Genomic DNA, 16,171 nt, shown 5'->3' with positions numbered 1-16,171 from the left:
AGAATTCCTATGAATCAATAAAAAATAGACAACCCAATAGAAAAATGGGTAACAGATATGAAGCATTCCACATAATAGGAAACATATATGGCCAATAATCATTGAATACTCCATCTCACTATTAAGGAAATACAAATAAAAACTCCAGTGACCCATTAAAAAATGGGCAAAGGACTTGAATAGATGTTTCTTCAGAGAAAATATACAAAAGGCCAATAAGCACATGAAAAGATGCTTAACGTCACTAGCTATTAGAGAAATGAGGTACCATTTCACACCTACTAGGATGGCTGCTGTTTTAAAAATAAATAATAAAAACGGCAGGTAAGTATTGAGAAGTTCTGGAGAAATTGGAACTCTGCATTGCTAGTGGAAATGTAAAATGGTGCAGCTGCCATGGAAAACAGTTTGGTGGTTCTTCAAAACGTTAAAAGAATTACTATGTGACCAGCAATTCCACTTCTAGGTATATACTTTGGATATCAAAAAGAATTGAAAGCAGGAACTCAGACAGATAATTGTACATTACAACATTATTCACAATAGTAAAAAAGGTGAAAATAATACAATTTTCCATTGACAGATGAATATATAAAAAAAATGTGGCATATTCATATAATGGAACATTATTCAGCCAGAAAAGAAAGTTCTGATACATGGTATAACATTAACCTTGAAAACATTATGCTAAATGAAATAAGCCAGACATAAAAGGACAAATATTTCATGATTCCACTTCTATGAAATATCTAGAATAAGCAAATTCATAGAGACAGAAGGCAGATTAGAGGTTACGAAAGGCTGGAAGGAGGGGAGTAAGTAGTTATTGCTTACTGGGTACAGAGTTTCTATTTTGGGTTATGGTTGGTGTGATGGTAGCACAATATCATGAATGTAATTAATGCCACTTAAAAATGGTTACAATGGTAAATATATAGATATATATATATATATATACAGAATAAAAAAAATTAATCCAATGAGATCCCATTTTACATCGCTTCATTGGAAAAAAAAATCAGGAAATGGGACAATTCCAAATGTGAAAAGGATATGGTTCTCTTATACATTGCTAGTGGAGTGTATATTGGTTCAATCACTTTGGAAAATAATTTGACATTATCTTGTTAAGTTGAACATTTGCATACCTTGCCCCAGCAATTCTCCTAAATATATATATATATATATATATATATATACACACACACATATATGTATATATATGTGTATATCTATATACATACACCCAAAAGAAACACTTGTGCATGCATACCAGGGCACTTGTACAAGTATGAACTTTCTTCATACTTCCACATATATATCGAATATATATAATGTGGTATGTGTGTGTACACATGGACCAAAACCAATATGCAAAGCAAATTTGAAAAAAAAGTAAACTCACCACAGTATTTACTTTGGAGGTGGGAGTTGGCGGGTATGTGAAATAGGTAAACGTAAATTATTTGCAATGATTTAGTTTGAAGTGGGGCAGTGGGTTTATATAGGCATTGATTATATTATAATTAAATATATAGCTAAACATTAATCAATGATGTCAGTGTTATTTATGATTATTATTTGGCTTTGTTCTAGACTTAATAGCCAATATCTTTAGACAAGCGAAGATAGATATTAAAAACAAAGGTGGAAAAGAGGGTTTTTTATTATTATTTCCTAGTTGTGATTTTTTATGAGAGAACAAGAGTGTTAGCTGAAAAACTACTAAAAACAATAAAATAAATTAAGGTGGCTGAGTACAAAATTAGCACTCAGGAAACAATAGCCTTTGTAAGTACTAACTGACTTAGATAACAATGGAAGATTCAGTTTGCATTAGCAATAAAAAAGATGGAATTCCTAGAAGTAAGCTTCATGAGACATGCCCAAGGAGCACCAACATTTAAATGACAAAGGAAGAGAAACTGAGAAAGACAGAAGGAGCTACCAGAGATAGCAAATTAGGATGGTGTAGTGTCCTGAAAGGCAAAGGAAGAAAACGTCCCAAGGAAGACAGACGAGAATAATCAATGGTATTGAATTCAACGTTAAGATAATGCCTGGAAGAAAAGTGTTCATTGAATTTTACAAGGAAGTTGTTGGTTGAACTGGGAATGGCAGGTTCATCAGAGACGAAGATGAAAAAATCCAAACTGCAAGAGGTTGAGGAGAATACATGAGGTGAGGAACTTGCCCTCCCATGTCCCTGCTTCTCCTCCACTCTGTTGTCCTTGTTCTCAGGGATTATGACCTTGACTCCCGCTTCCCTCCCTCTCTCCCCAGTCACGATGATTATCTTCTTAGTCGCTGACTTGACACAGAGAACAGTGAGTTCTACAGTCAACCTCCCTGACCAAGCCTTCTTTGGCCAACTGCACTTCAGTGACCACCTATGGCTCCATCATATCCTTCTGTAAGGAAATCCATCCACACTTTGGTTATCTGAGGAAGGAATGGCTGGTTTTTGTTTCGTCTTTACTTCTATGTGTGTACACAAGTTGGTTTTTATTGTGAAAGTATGTGTATATCTTTGTATGTGCTTGTGCCTATACTTGAGAATTTCAGAATGTTTCTGGGTATATTATCTTCACATTATCTTGAGTTATATGACAACATACTCTTCTGCACCACCACCCACCCCAACTGCTTTATCTGCTCAGTTTCTATCTTTTTTTCTGGTTTTTCCTCTCTGACACTCCCTTAAATGTTTGATTCCCCAAGGATCCTGCCCTGGGTCCTCTTTAATTTCCACTCTATACTCGCTGCTTGGAAGATTTCACAGACTCTTGTGACTGCAATTGTTGCCCATATGTGAGACTGCCCAGTCTCCATCCCTAGCTCCAGCCCCTAATCTAAACTGGTTCCTGATTCCAGACCACGTAATGGGCACCAGACATCTCCACTTGGATGTCTCAAAGGCACTTTAAATTCAACATGTTCCAAACTGAACTCAGTGTCTCTCCCTTCTCCACAAATCACCTCTTGAACTTTCTTTCCCAAGTAATAAGGCTACCATCTACTCAGTTATCAAAGCCAGAAGCCTTGAATGAATCCTTGAATCCCTCCTCCCACTCCACCACCATGCTTCAGCTATTACCACACCTTCCTGATTGGTCACCCTGTCTTCAGGCTTGCTCTCTTTGTTCCATTCTCCTCACATCAGCTACAGTGATCTTGTAAATGTGAACTGGCCATGGCTCTGATTAAGTTTCTTCAGAGACATCCCACTGTCCAGGATCAAGTCACACTTCTCACCAGAATCTGTACGGCTCAACATGCCCTTGCCTGCCCCTTCACTCCATCTCTTACCGCCCCCACTCTCACTTTGTGATCCAGCCATCCTGAGCTCCCTTTCATTTGCTCTTCCCTCTGCCTAGAATATCTGCCCCTTTCTTGGGCTTTCTCCTACTCATTCTTTAGGTTTTAGCCTAGATGCTACCTCCTCTTAGAAAGAGGCTGGCTGAAGTAGAGGGAGAAATTCTTTCTGGCTGCTGAATTTCCTCAGCTGAACTCCTCTCACTTTAAGGCCTCCAACTAATTGGATGAGGAGGCTCCTCTCTTTGCTGAAGACAATCTCCTTTGTTGATTGTAGATGTAATCAGCTGTGGATGCAATCAACTTACTAATGATTTAAATCCATCTGTGAAATACCCTCACAGTAACAATCAGGCCAGCGGCAGTGGGGATTGGAGCTGCAGCTCTTGGCTTAGCTTGCTGGTAGCAGGCTGGGACACAAAGAACTACTACTCCAAACTCCAGGGGTGTGTGGTTTGATCCCAGATCTCTACCTTTGATCAGTTACTTAGATCACTGGGGGTCAGCTCTGAGAGCAGCTGTTGTTCCAACTCCGTGGGGCAAAGGCAGCAGAGAAATCTTAAAGACAGTAATATTACTCAAAACTACAGAAAACAGTTAAAGGACTGCATTAACCAGGTTAAGTGCTGCATTAAGAAAACGCAGCTTCAAACGCCATAGAAACTCCTGGTGCCCTTGCTGCCCCCTCCCCGCCTTGCACTCCCATTGTAGGTCCCTGGCCCTGTTCCAGAGGGAGCAGAGTGGCCCCTGTGTGCATAGTGGGGTGCAGGTAAGTGGAAGTTTGAGCCAGGGAACATGTCTCGGACTTGCCCTCCCAGAGTTTGTCCCGACAGAGAAGCAGCTTGCAGACAGCAGGGATAGTTTGAAAAACAATTAAGTTGAACTGGCCTGTGGAAAAGTCTACTTGCATTAAGTAACTCTGAGGAGCACCCAGGAGGAAATGGATAGCACAATACTATAAGTGTAATCAAGAGTATACTAATAAAACCATGACACTGTAATGTAAACAAGTATTTTGTTTTAGACAGGGTATAACATCTATTTTTTTTAAGTTTACCTTTTATTTTTCCATTTTACTGTAAGCCTGCTAAAAATTCAAACATGTTTAAAGTACTTGCATTTACAGATTTAATATTAGGAAAATAAATGCAAACAGCAGTTCAGGGCAGGGGGAAGCATATTCAGAAGGGAAACAAGTTCTGTTCCAAAGGGAGTAGAGGGGGCATTCACCCAGACTCCTGTGGTCTGTGAACGGAATTCCTGGGGCCCCTGGCAAGCACAGAGCCCGGAGAAGCAGCAGGATCCCCGGCTCCAGCTCCACAGGCTCAGATACACCTCCAGTTCAGCACAGCCTCAGGCCCCTCAGGAGTTTCTCTTTTGCTGGTTCCTGAATTCCATGTTTTCTTCTCACTTCTATATCTGACCCTGCTATTCTTCCGTCTTGATAGGAACCAGAAGAAAAATCATTTTTACTGAATCGCAGTTTGGCAGCATGCCTGTGGCTCAGCTGAAGGAACTTTAAGATGCATCTATGCGAAAGTCGCCGTTAGAGTGGGCATGTTCCTGCCGCTGTGGTCCACCATATCACAGGGTTCCCTTTGATGAAAAGCTACAGAAAAAAAGTCTCTCTCAGGCTCTGGTGTCAAAGCAGTTGTGCCACTTTTGAAGAATTTGTTTGTCTCTCTCTTACTGAATCTCATAAGCCAGGAAGCTTACAGTCTCCCTCTAGCGTTGTGCAGAACGTCACGGTGTGCATTTCCGTTTAATAACTCTAAGCCTAGCTTTATCTTACTATCTTCTCTTTATTTTCCTTTCTTTAAAAATAGATTTACTGAACTATATGTCTGTATGTAATACCTCAAATACTTTTCAAATAAGGTAGGAAATTAATAAATAATTGTCACGTATTCTGGGAGAGTCTGGGGGATCTGGCTCCTATTTCACCAATTAATAGTTAACTAAATTAATTTGGTACTCATTTTACATCTCCATGAAGTCCTTTCTTAATTCAGACTGTTCTCTTCTTGTGGCTACTGACTTTGGTGTCATAGAGGAAATACGCCCTTTAATCCTGTTAAAAACAAAAATATAAATTTCAAAAAGTTCTTATAGCAAATCCATTTGACAGGGATAGTAATCCTCCACATCTGAGAAGAAAGACTTAGAGTCTGCTTGTCTCAGGTATTCCTTGAAAAGTCAAGCAACCCATCAGCTTTCACCCTGTATATAGAGTTTTAGCACACCAAACAAAGGTTTCCATGTCCTGATCTTAATACTTCAGCCCTGGACTCAGACAGCATTAAAAAATATATATCCAGACAAGTTCCATCTCTGTTTAGGGCTGGGATTCCAAGTCAACCTTGAGTTATTTCTCAATCTTTAATGAACCTATTCCAACAATTCCCTCGAGTCTATTTCCCACAACCCAGCCCAGGGCTCACCCTCCCTTTGGTTTTCTAGCATGTATGGTAGACATTTACTATCTGCTACATTTAACTTCAGTCTAATCTATAGGCAGCATTTCCAGAAGCTGCTGCCCCAGATATCATGAAGCTCGTGTCAGCTCGAGGAATCCATTCTTACTGAAAGTTTACTTGGCACAGCCTGTAACTATGACATCAGGCTCTGAGCATATCCGATGAAGGGATTAGCATTTCTCCCACATACTAGCCAGAGTCAGCATTTCCAGGAATGCTCAGCAGGGCCTAAGTTGTTTGGGATAGGAATCCAATTACTGGAACGGACTTGCTTCTGGTTGTAATGTCTAAGAATCCCTGCACACTCGGCAGTGCACGTCCTCACAGGGCGAACAAGATTCCAGCCATCCGCTCTTCCCTAGTGATGTCTCCTGAAGGGAAAGAGACTGCCTATGGTGCTTAGGTCTGTTTGTCCGTGATGGTCAGTCTGATCCACCCTGTTAGTCTCGTGATGATATCTTCTGTCTTTGGAGTCTGCGAGCCTGTGCTTGTTTCTGCCTCATGTTGATGGGCTGTCAGTTTTATAAGAGTATCTCGGCCCCACGGTGTTGGTCCCTCTGTCTGAGATAATGGGCCATCAGTCCCAGAAAGAGCACAGCTGTTTGCCTGAGGCTTTCCAAGTCATGGCCACCAGAGGGCTCCCTTAAACCACTTAAAGACCTCTGGTTAGCCGTTCACGTTCCTTAATTCCCAAGCAGTTTTCTATGGGCCTGGTCCAGAAAAAGCACCTTCCACTTTGGAGGGACTAGGATGGTGCAAAATAAGTGGCCAAAGCTTCTGGTGATGCTTTCCTTGGCACCTTTGAGACAGAGTGCTGATGCCAAAGCATCTTCCTCTATCCACACCCCAAAATCACTCCCATAAACACATTTCAGAGCTTGCTTTGGGGACACAGCTTCAAGTAAATCTCCTAATGTGCACTCCCCTTCCAGTCAGATATATAAGCCCCTTCTACACAGAAATTCTGGAGCTTCCACTGCCCATGAGAAATTCTGGTCCAAGCCCTGACCACCTAACTGAGGTTTCTGGGGGCTTTCCATCAGGGAAAGTGGTGGTGCTGGAGCTAGTATATTGTTCTAGGGCCCCTAGAAAAGGAACTGGACTCTCCATAGGGTGCTGAAGTTTTGGACAGGGTGAGTGAGGGTTGGAGGAAGGAGATGATACAAGGCAGGAACATGACCAAAGAGTCCCATTGAAGATTGCTCGGTTGATTCGGGTGCAAAGGGTGGGTTGAGGCAAGAGTTAAGTGAGAATGAAAGCCCCCTATTTAGACTTAAAAATCCCCCTGGAGAGGGAATGTACTTAGTTCAGGTACCCCTGAAAGCAGAACCTGAGCCAAAGACCTGGGGGGAAAGTAGTGTACATGGGAGGTGATCCAACAAGCAGAAGTGAATGGAGACAAGGAAAGAGGGGAAACCAATAAAACCTGACATATTGAGCTGATTATTTCTAGGGAAACAGAGGTCTCAGTCCCCCTGAGAACTCTCTGGAAAACCATGTGAAATGCCCCCTCAGAATTCTCCCATTGAGGGACCTCAAGGCTGGGGCATTTAATCAGTTCCCCTATTGGGGAACTCTAAGGAGCATTACTTTTCCTGCATCTGCATGTGGGCTGGGCATCCTTCCCTGGCTTGGGAGACCTTGAGGTGGGATGCAATGTGCATGGAACTGTCCACGACAACTGTGCTGAAATCAGGGAGGCTGATGTGCTGTGGGATGATTCACCTCTCCCATTGTTCAGATCTGGGCATGCCCCACAATAAATCAATTCTGTCACTGACTCTTTAAGGTGGTGGTCAGCTCCAAACTCTTAAAATTTAAAAAAGGACTTTTAACAGGAAGGTTAGTGTAATATGCTATAGTCCCCGGATATTCATCATCTCCCTTCTCCACCACCTATTCTAGATATCTCTCATACTGGGTCAGCACTAAAGCTGGTCTTGGTTGCTTGTCCTGAAGTTGGGAGCTCTTGGTTGCCTTGCCATTATTAGGCTTTGATTGCTATGATTGTCCATTCATAGTTATCATTGGACCTGAAAACTCCAAGACATGCTTCAGCACTGTCTTGGTTTGCCAGGGCTACCAAAACAAATATCAGACTAACTGGCTTACTGTACTGTGTTAGCCAGTGGAAGCCTTCCCCTGAGAACCTCCAACCAAGCAGAGACATTGCAGAAATGAGAATCACAACTTCTGCAAGTAACTCACTGGAATAATGATTAATTTATTATCTCAGTTTTGGAGGCTAGAAGTGCAAAATCAAGATGTCAGCAGGATCATGCTTCCTCCAAAGTCTGTAGCATTCTGGTGGTGGCTTGCTGGAAATGTATAACTCAATCTCTGCTCTGTCACATGGCTGTCTCTCTCCCTATCTATCGCCTATTGTGTCCAATTTACCTCTGCTTATAAGGACCCTGGTCATATTGAATTAGGGCCCATTCTAATTAAGTTTGACCTCACCTTAACTAACAGCATCGTCAAAGATCCTATTTATAAATCGGCTCACATCCACCGAACAGGGGGTTAGGACTTGAGCATATCTTTCTGGGGAGCATGATTCGATCCATAACAAGTGCCCAAGTTTCAGGTTACTCCCCCTGTCCCCATTATGCCACAAAAATCCTAGCTCCTCAGGATAATCAGATTTTTTTATCTTCCCCAGTATGGTAACTCTTTTTTTTTTATCTGATGGTCCACTGACCTGTGGAGCCCAAAGTGACCCAGTAGTAGATTCAGTGAACTCTACTGTGTTAGCCAGTGGAATCCTTTCCCTGAGAACCTCTAACCAAGCAGAAACATTGCAGAAATGAGAAGCACAACTTCTGCAAGTAACTTACTGGAATAATGATGAAAGGAGCCAAATCCTATGTCCACCTCCTGGTTACTTTGTCCCTGTGTGCTAACTATTAGATATACAGCACTGTACATCAGTCGTTAATTTAATGCATATATTACTTCCCAGAAGACAGTGACTCGACCCACAAGGTTCATCCCAAAGCTAGTACCTTAACTGGGCCTTTAATAGGCTGTTCCTGCTTGCTATGGTTTGCTTTTGATTGCCACGCCTCCTTATTATCATAAAATAGACCCATGGGCTGAGACTACTTTATTCAGCATCTCAGTATGGTAAATCAGACAATCTATAAGTCATTAAAGAATGACATGGAAGATGAACCCATATTCAGAAAAAGTTTAAGTTCCAGTAAGAACAAACCACTGGCTGGTCAGGGTAGAAGGAGTCTACTCCTACCACTAAGCTATGGGTCAGTCTCCTCAAAAAAGGATACCATAGTGAGGATCGTGTCTCAGTCTCTGCCACTGACAGGTTGAACCTTCAGCAGCAGCAGTAGTTAAATCAGCCTTGGTGAGAGGGAACCCATGCAGTGGGTCTATGCAGAACTTTCATGTCTGCCACCATTCCTGCTCCAGTCATGGCCCAAGCACTCAGTTGGCTAAGGATAGGAAGTGAGTAATATCTACCAGACAATTCATTCTGTAAACTTGATTACTGAATGCCTCCTCTACAACAGATACCTTCTGGTGGGCATTTACACAAGACAAAGATCTGTACCATTTGATACCACCCCAGTTAATCCATTCACACATCTCTTCCCCAGACCTCCTTATCTCCAATCCTGTTTCACCAAGGCCTCTGACCACCCAATCAAGTTATTCTCCACTTCCCAGAAGTCCATGTATGTTCTTACTCAGGTCATGCCTCCTGCATGCAGTTGACAGCCAAGTGTACTGCTCAAGGCTCTTCCCACTGGGAGAATATCTCTCACCCTTCACCTTTAGAACCTCTCCTGAGTGGAGGTGTGACATGGCTGCAATTCATTTTTGGTTCATACCATTGTATCAAGCCAACAGATACATATATCGGGCTCAAATTTTTTCCTCCTACAGCAGTGGTGGTAGGGAACACCCACACATACATGAATCCATAAAAGTGAGTCGAGAGAGCAGATTGGTGCAACGGGTGTATGACATGGAGTCTGAATCACATTTTTACACTGCTTACTTAAGGTCCCTGTACCTGCCAAGACCCAATTCCAAATGTTCAGTTGCCACTGTACAATGAATTGTTGCTGTGCTCACCTGAACTTATGACTGGTGTATCTGAAAATTTCCAGATCACAATGGGCAGTTCTAGCCATGTCGTGTCTTCATGTCCCATTGTCAGGTATTCAGGCTCCACTAAGGCCAGTAGCACACCATGAGCTGCTTTTCAAATGATGAGTAGTTTTCTGCTGAAGAAGACATGATGGCTTAACTCCCAAACCTCAAAGGTCTCTTATTGGACCGTTCCAGAGACTCCACACAGTGTTATTTTCTAACACAAATATCTCTGACACTATTGGATATGTCAGGTCATAGAATCTGAGAGTCAGGGAAGCTTGCACCTCAGCTTGAACCTGCTGAAGATGCCTTTCTGTAGTACACATTTAAAACTGGGTTTCCCGAAAAATGGTTGTGGCAGCATTCCAATGTAGCATATATTGCCTCTAAAGTCCAAAGAGGCCCACCATATTAGTTATTATTGTGTAGCAAATTATCTAAAACCTTAGTGGCTTAGAACAACAAATATTTATTATCTTGCAATTTCTATGGTCCAGGAATTCAGAAGTGGCTCAACTGGGTGGTTTTGACTCAGATCTCTCAGGGGAGCTTGCGTTGAAGGTATCAGTGAGGGCTACAACCATGTGAAGATTTGACTGGGGCTGGAAGATCCACTTTCAAGGTGACTTGTTCATATGGCTGTTGGTAAGAGACATTGGTTCTTTGCTACATGAGATGCTTGAGTGTCCTTCAGAGCAGATGATACTAAAGAGAGAGCAAGAAAGAAGCTTCAGTGTATTTTACCACCTTGGAAATTATACCCTGTCATTTCTACCACATTCTATTTGTTGAAATGGAGTTGCTAAGTACAACCCACATGCAAGGGGAGGAAAATAAAGTTCCACCTCTTGGAGAAGTATTATCAAAGAACTTGTGGATATATTTTAAAACCGCCACATCCTCCAAGATCTGTGTTCCTTTCTTACTGATGGAGGGTTAAAGGTAAAATAATTTGTCCTTTGTCCCAGACCACTGGATCCCTAAAACCTTCACCAATATGGTAGGCTTCTAAATCTTTGTAGTGTTTACTTCACTCCTTCTGGCACCTATGGGTCTTATCTTTGACAATGAAAGGATATGCGGTCATCCTTTTGCAATATTCCCAAATTTGGGTTGATTTTTCTTATAACTCCCAATGTTGCTATCAAAGATGGCAGCAGGCTTTCGCATCTCCCCAGGAAGGTAGCCCCACAGTTGAGGTCTCTAGCTCTTATTTATTGGGGGAGATGCCTCCTGTCAGCTATTTGGAAGCCTGAGCAAGGGGCCAGAGAGGGCTGGCAGCTGGATGAGCAGAAGTAGAAGTCACAGGTCCTGCAAGGAGTGGACTCTCTTGCAGATGGACCGGAGGAGTCCAACAAGTAAACAGGGCCCAGGTAGGTTCCCACAGTAATGAAACATTCAAGGCAGATGCCCAAACCAGGAGAAGCTGATAGCAGGAATGTGCTAAGTGCTACCTACCATCAGGACAGGACTTCCCATATCCAATAGCCCTCAGCACTATGGAGGGACTGTACATTTTCCTGGTGTCATGATGGGTTGCTGGTTCCTGGTTTCCAGCTCAGTCTCACCGTCCTGGAGCCTCAGTGCCAAGCCTCCTTACCCCAAGGTGTAGGGGCTGTTGTCTCTGTAGAGCTGTCAATCCATGTGGACTTCTCAGGTCTCCATCTCCATCCTTTCTTCACTTGCAGTAGAACCTGAAGACTCCAAGTAGGGCTGATAGGGTGCTCTGTGAAAAGAATCTCCTGCCACTATGTGTGTTTGGGGTGGGGGAGGACAGAGGGACAGTTAATGCATGAGATTGTGATATAGTTGTTCAGTTGGGCCTTTGAAGGTAAAGCCACAACCCTATGTGTGAGGGTGGGGATGGCCCATCAATTGGTGAGGTCATTAAAAGTGCCCGTCACCTGTTGTCTAAGAATAGAAATGGGCATCTTCATCTCTTGATCTTGGGCATTCAGGTGTCAGGATATCTAAGGAAGAAATCCTGTAGGAGATCTGCCTTTTGGAATCACAGTACATTTGTAAAAGGCCAAAGGGATGGCACAGGGTTCTGGACCATTTGAGCATTTTACAATTTCTAGTTTATTTTGTCTTTTCTCTAAAATTAATGAAGTCTCTAAAGATCTAGCCTGTCTCAGCTGCACTGGGGAAACACGAAGAAGGTGTCCACCAGGGCCAGAGTATTAAAGGTGGAGCATTTCCTCCTGGGGTAAAACATGGTGGTAGTAGTGGGAATGGTAACCAAAGGGAAAAGTTGAAACTTAGGGGCACAGTACAGGGTGCACGTGGCTCTAGCCAGCAGTGCTTGTTTGCCAGAGTTTTACTTTTTTGAGTCTGGACTTTGCTTTATTATAGGTTACCCTTTATAGTTCTCCATCTCTGCTGTACCCAAAGATATTTCCTTCCAGGGTTTAGTAGCCAGAGATGTAAACTCCCAAGCCCCTGTTCCTCATTTTGCCATGATGGACCTTTGATCCTGGGTCCCAGTTTTGGGTTTCTCCATTGCTTGTTTCCCTTCCCGGAGATTTGCTGGACTGTTTGGTGTTGGCATGGCTGAGGGATTCTCCCTTATTGTACGACAGCCAGGCTCTGAAGAAGCAGCCCTCCCCCTTGCCACACGTCTTCACAGATAACCTCGAGCCCTCCAGGCTTTTAGGGTCACACTTTTGTTTAAAATCCAAATAGACTATCTCCAGCTTGTCTCCTTTTATTAGGGACAGTTTAGTACCTTTCTCATATGTCCAAGAATTCCCAGGGAGGGGTATATTGTCCTAACCAACATAATCAGACCTCTTACTTGGTAACTCAGGGTTCCAGTGAACAAGAAAGCTGCAGGGTCTTTCATTATTTAAGTTTGGAAGTTACATAGCACCCAGATTCAAGGGAAGGTAACAAAGACTACTTATCAATGACAGGAATATCAAAGATTTTGTGGCCGTGTTTTAAAACTGCCATATTTCCCTCTCCTACTACACAATGCAGACACACAGTTACTGGTATTGATGAGGATCAGGGGTCCCTTCTCTGGGGCTTTCTGGGAGTTCTTCCATCTGCCCAGCCCAGAGTTCCTCCAGGGATGTCTGGGGTATAGCTTCCTAATAGCCTGTCAGCCCTTCGGTCAGGACACTTGACCTTGAACTTCTTATTTGCACTTTTGAGGGCTGGGGGTCAGGATTTGCAGGCAAGGGACTGGGTGCTCAGTACACCTGCTATTGGCACTTATAGCTATAGAATCTGTCTCGTGCCAACTACCTGGTCCCCTGGGGAGGCAAAATCTTTGGAGAAAAAACATTCTTTGGAGCTTGTTTTATAACATATGGGTCAGGAGTAGTGGCTTCTGGTCCTGCAGATTCTGTGGGAGATCCCACAGATTCCCCACATCTTCCATGTAGGGAAGCTCACCCCTCAACCTTGACAACAATGAACTAAGGCTTCAAGTAGTTGCAACAAGCTGCAAGGGCAGAAACAGTGTCTGCTTGGTACCCACAGCATTTTGCGAAGTATCTGGCCCTTAGTATATCGGTTAATGATGTGTTCGGACAGCTCTGAGGATCAGCTGGGAAAGTTCACAATGGTTGCAGAGATGACTGTATTGCACAGGATGTCAAACCAAAAACCGAGAGGGACCAGGGGACTGTGGCCAATAGGAGAACCCAAGCTCCTGGGAATGAGAGAAGACACTTCTCTGTTCTATGCCTGCCTTGCTTGAATGCCGACATGGAGTTGCCAGATTTTCCTGGTTTTCAAGAGAGGACAGAAAGCTAGATCTTGGTATTAAATCTTCCTATTTTTACATGTTGCCAATGCATTCTATAATAATAATAATAATAAAGCAACAACTGTGCAGGACAAATAAAACACATTTGAGGGCTGAACCCAACAGGTGGGCTGCCAGTTGAAACCTCTGTTAACAGGCAACTCGTTTTGCAGGAATTGCATGACGGCTGGATGGGGGTAGCTCAATCCCTGCCTCCCTTCTCTCTTCAGTCCACCTCCAGGGAATGTCAGCACCTCTACCCTCACCCATCCTGACCCTGACTCCAGCCTGAATTGAGCGCAACCTCCCAGCGATAGCTGCACTGAAAGTCCTTCTTAGGCCTCTGTGACCCCAGCAAGAAGATTATGCCTGTAAATCCTCACAGCCGGCAGCCCAGGGTGGGGGGAAGGAAGGAGGGGTCTGGCAGACAGGAAGGCGCCAGCCGGCGCTCCCTCCCCTCCCCATCCAGGTAGGCCCCTTTACCCTTGGTCTCCTGGGCCACCCTCAGCCAGATATAGACACAGGCGACACTCTTCCCTAGTTGAGCCAAGAAAGGCTGGAATTTTTCCAAAACAATTTCTTTAGTAGTAACGAAGAGAAAGCGCAAAGGGAAATAAACAAAAAGAGAGGGCCTAGAAATAGGAGTGTTTACAGAGCTTGGTCTTCTGAACCCAAGAGGGCCACAGTAGGCTGGCTGGCCGGGCCGAGGGAATCCAGTGGGGGACGAGGGAAGGAGTGAATTTCCACTCCCGGTGAGGAGAGGCTGAGCATCAGCAGTTTGAGGGACCGGAGGAGGTGGTTAAAGGACTTAAACTCTGGGGAAGAGGCAGGGAGACGGTGGGAATCTTTAAAATTCTGGGGATGGGCATTCCCATTCCAGAGAAGGGGGTTGGCTGGTCGGTGGGAGGCTGGAGGGGTAAACGGATGAAAGCTCCCACGCCGGCAGGAGGGGGCTTCTTCGCAGAGGGTCCCTCGTAGGGGAAGCCTATCTAGGACTCCTGGCCGAGGAGGGAAAGCGGCAGCCTTTTAGCAGTCCCTGTCCCGGGAAGGTTTGAAAGAGGCGGGACCCTAGAGATGCCCGAAAAGAAGGAGCGGTTGCCATGGCGACGTTGAGCACACAACGGAAATAAATAAATAAGCACCACCGGCTGCCGCAGCCGCGCCCCCGCGGGACCCGAGCGCGTGGGAGGGGGCCCCGCGGGTCCGGGTCCCCGCAGCCCGCGCGTCCCCGCCATTGGCAGAGCTGAAGGGGGGGGGTCACTTCTCCCCCCCGGGGGGCGAATGGTACAGTCCTCCGCCCGCGCCCCGGCCCGCCCGCAGCTCGCGAGCAGGCGCCGAGCCCGCCGCAGGTCGCGGGTGCCCAGCGCAGACGCCGCCGCCGGTGAGCCGTGCGCGGAGCTGGGAGGCGGCGATGGAGGGAGTCGGCAGCCATCGGACCCTGTCCTACAGCCGCTGGAGCTACGACAGGTAGGGCGGGTGCCCGGAGGAGGGCTCAGCCGGGCTCCTCCGCTGGCCCTGCGTGGGTGCCCGCGGACGCTCGCACTCCTGCGCGAGAAGCCGGCGCTCCAGGGTGAGCGCGGGTGTTAGCGCCCAGAGCGCCCCAGGCTGGACTAGACGCCTGGGCACCCTGACCCTCGGGCACTCGGGGCGCCGGGCACCTAGAGCCTCGCAGGTCGGAAGCCGGGGCGCGGGCGAGGAGGTCCTCGCACCTGCTGGGCAGAGCTGTCGGGTGAGGGCACGGCGGGCACTGGGACCCGCGAGCCGCCCCCCACCACTCCACCCCGGCGGCGGGTGGGGAGTCAGCCTGCGCCGGGACCGCGCCTAAGGGCATGGAGGGGACACCCCGCGGGGCCGGGGCCAGGAGGGGCGCCCCTCGGGGCTCCGGGCCGCGCCCCTAGGTAGTGGTACAGGCTGACCCGGGTGTTGTGACCCTCGCTCGCCGTCGCCAGGCTCTGGGTCCGGGAGGGGAGGAGAGGCGCCGAGCGTCCGCCGAGTCACCAGGCTCCTCGCCTGCCCTGCTGGACTGGAAGCCGCCGGAGGCGTGGGCGGGGTGGAGCCGCGCTCCCTACGCACTCGTCCTGGTGGAGGGAGTCATCCTCTCCGGAGAAATGAGAAAAATAAGGACGACGGAATGAGTTGCTCATAGAGTGGAGTAGATTCATTCCGGGATTAGGTCCTTTCTACCTTTTGTTTTTTGGTGTTAAATGAAGCCATGATAGTAGTTTTTTTTTAAGTTGTCAACGCCGTGTCGACCTTCAGAAGTCTGGAGTTAAATTTTCTGATCCATGGCCCTAAATGGTGAGGGCAGAAAGAAACTTCATTAACCGAGTTGCTCTCACCTCTGAGAAGTCGTGCTTCCCGCCGCTCTCCTTCCCTCTACTCCCCTAAAAACATTGTTGCATCTTTGACAGCCCTTGTTTTCCTTGATTGGAAGGAACAGGTGTCCCTCCTGCCCAAGGCTAATCCTCCCAGGACTCCTCACCCTCCAGCCTTTGTGTCACCT

The sequence above is a fragment of the Choloepus didactylus genome, chromosome 6 (assembly GCF_015220235.1).
Source record: "Choloepus didactylus isolate mChoDid1 chromosome 6, mChoDid1.pri, whole genome shotgun sequence".
Taxonomy (NCBI): domain Eukaryota; kingdom Metazoa; phylum Chordata; class Mammalia; order Pilosa; family Megalonychidae; genus Choloepus; species Choloepus didactylus.
Note: the sequence above shows the minus strand (reverse complement) of the source record.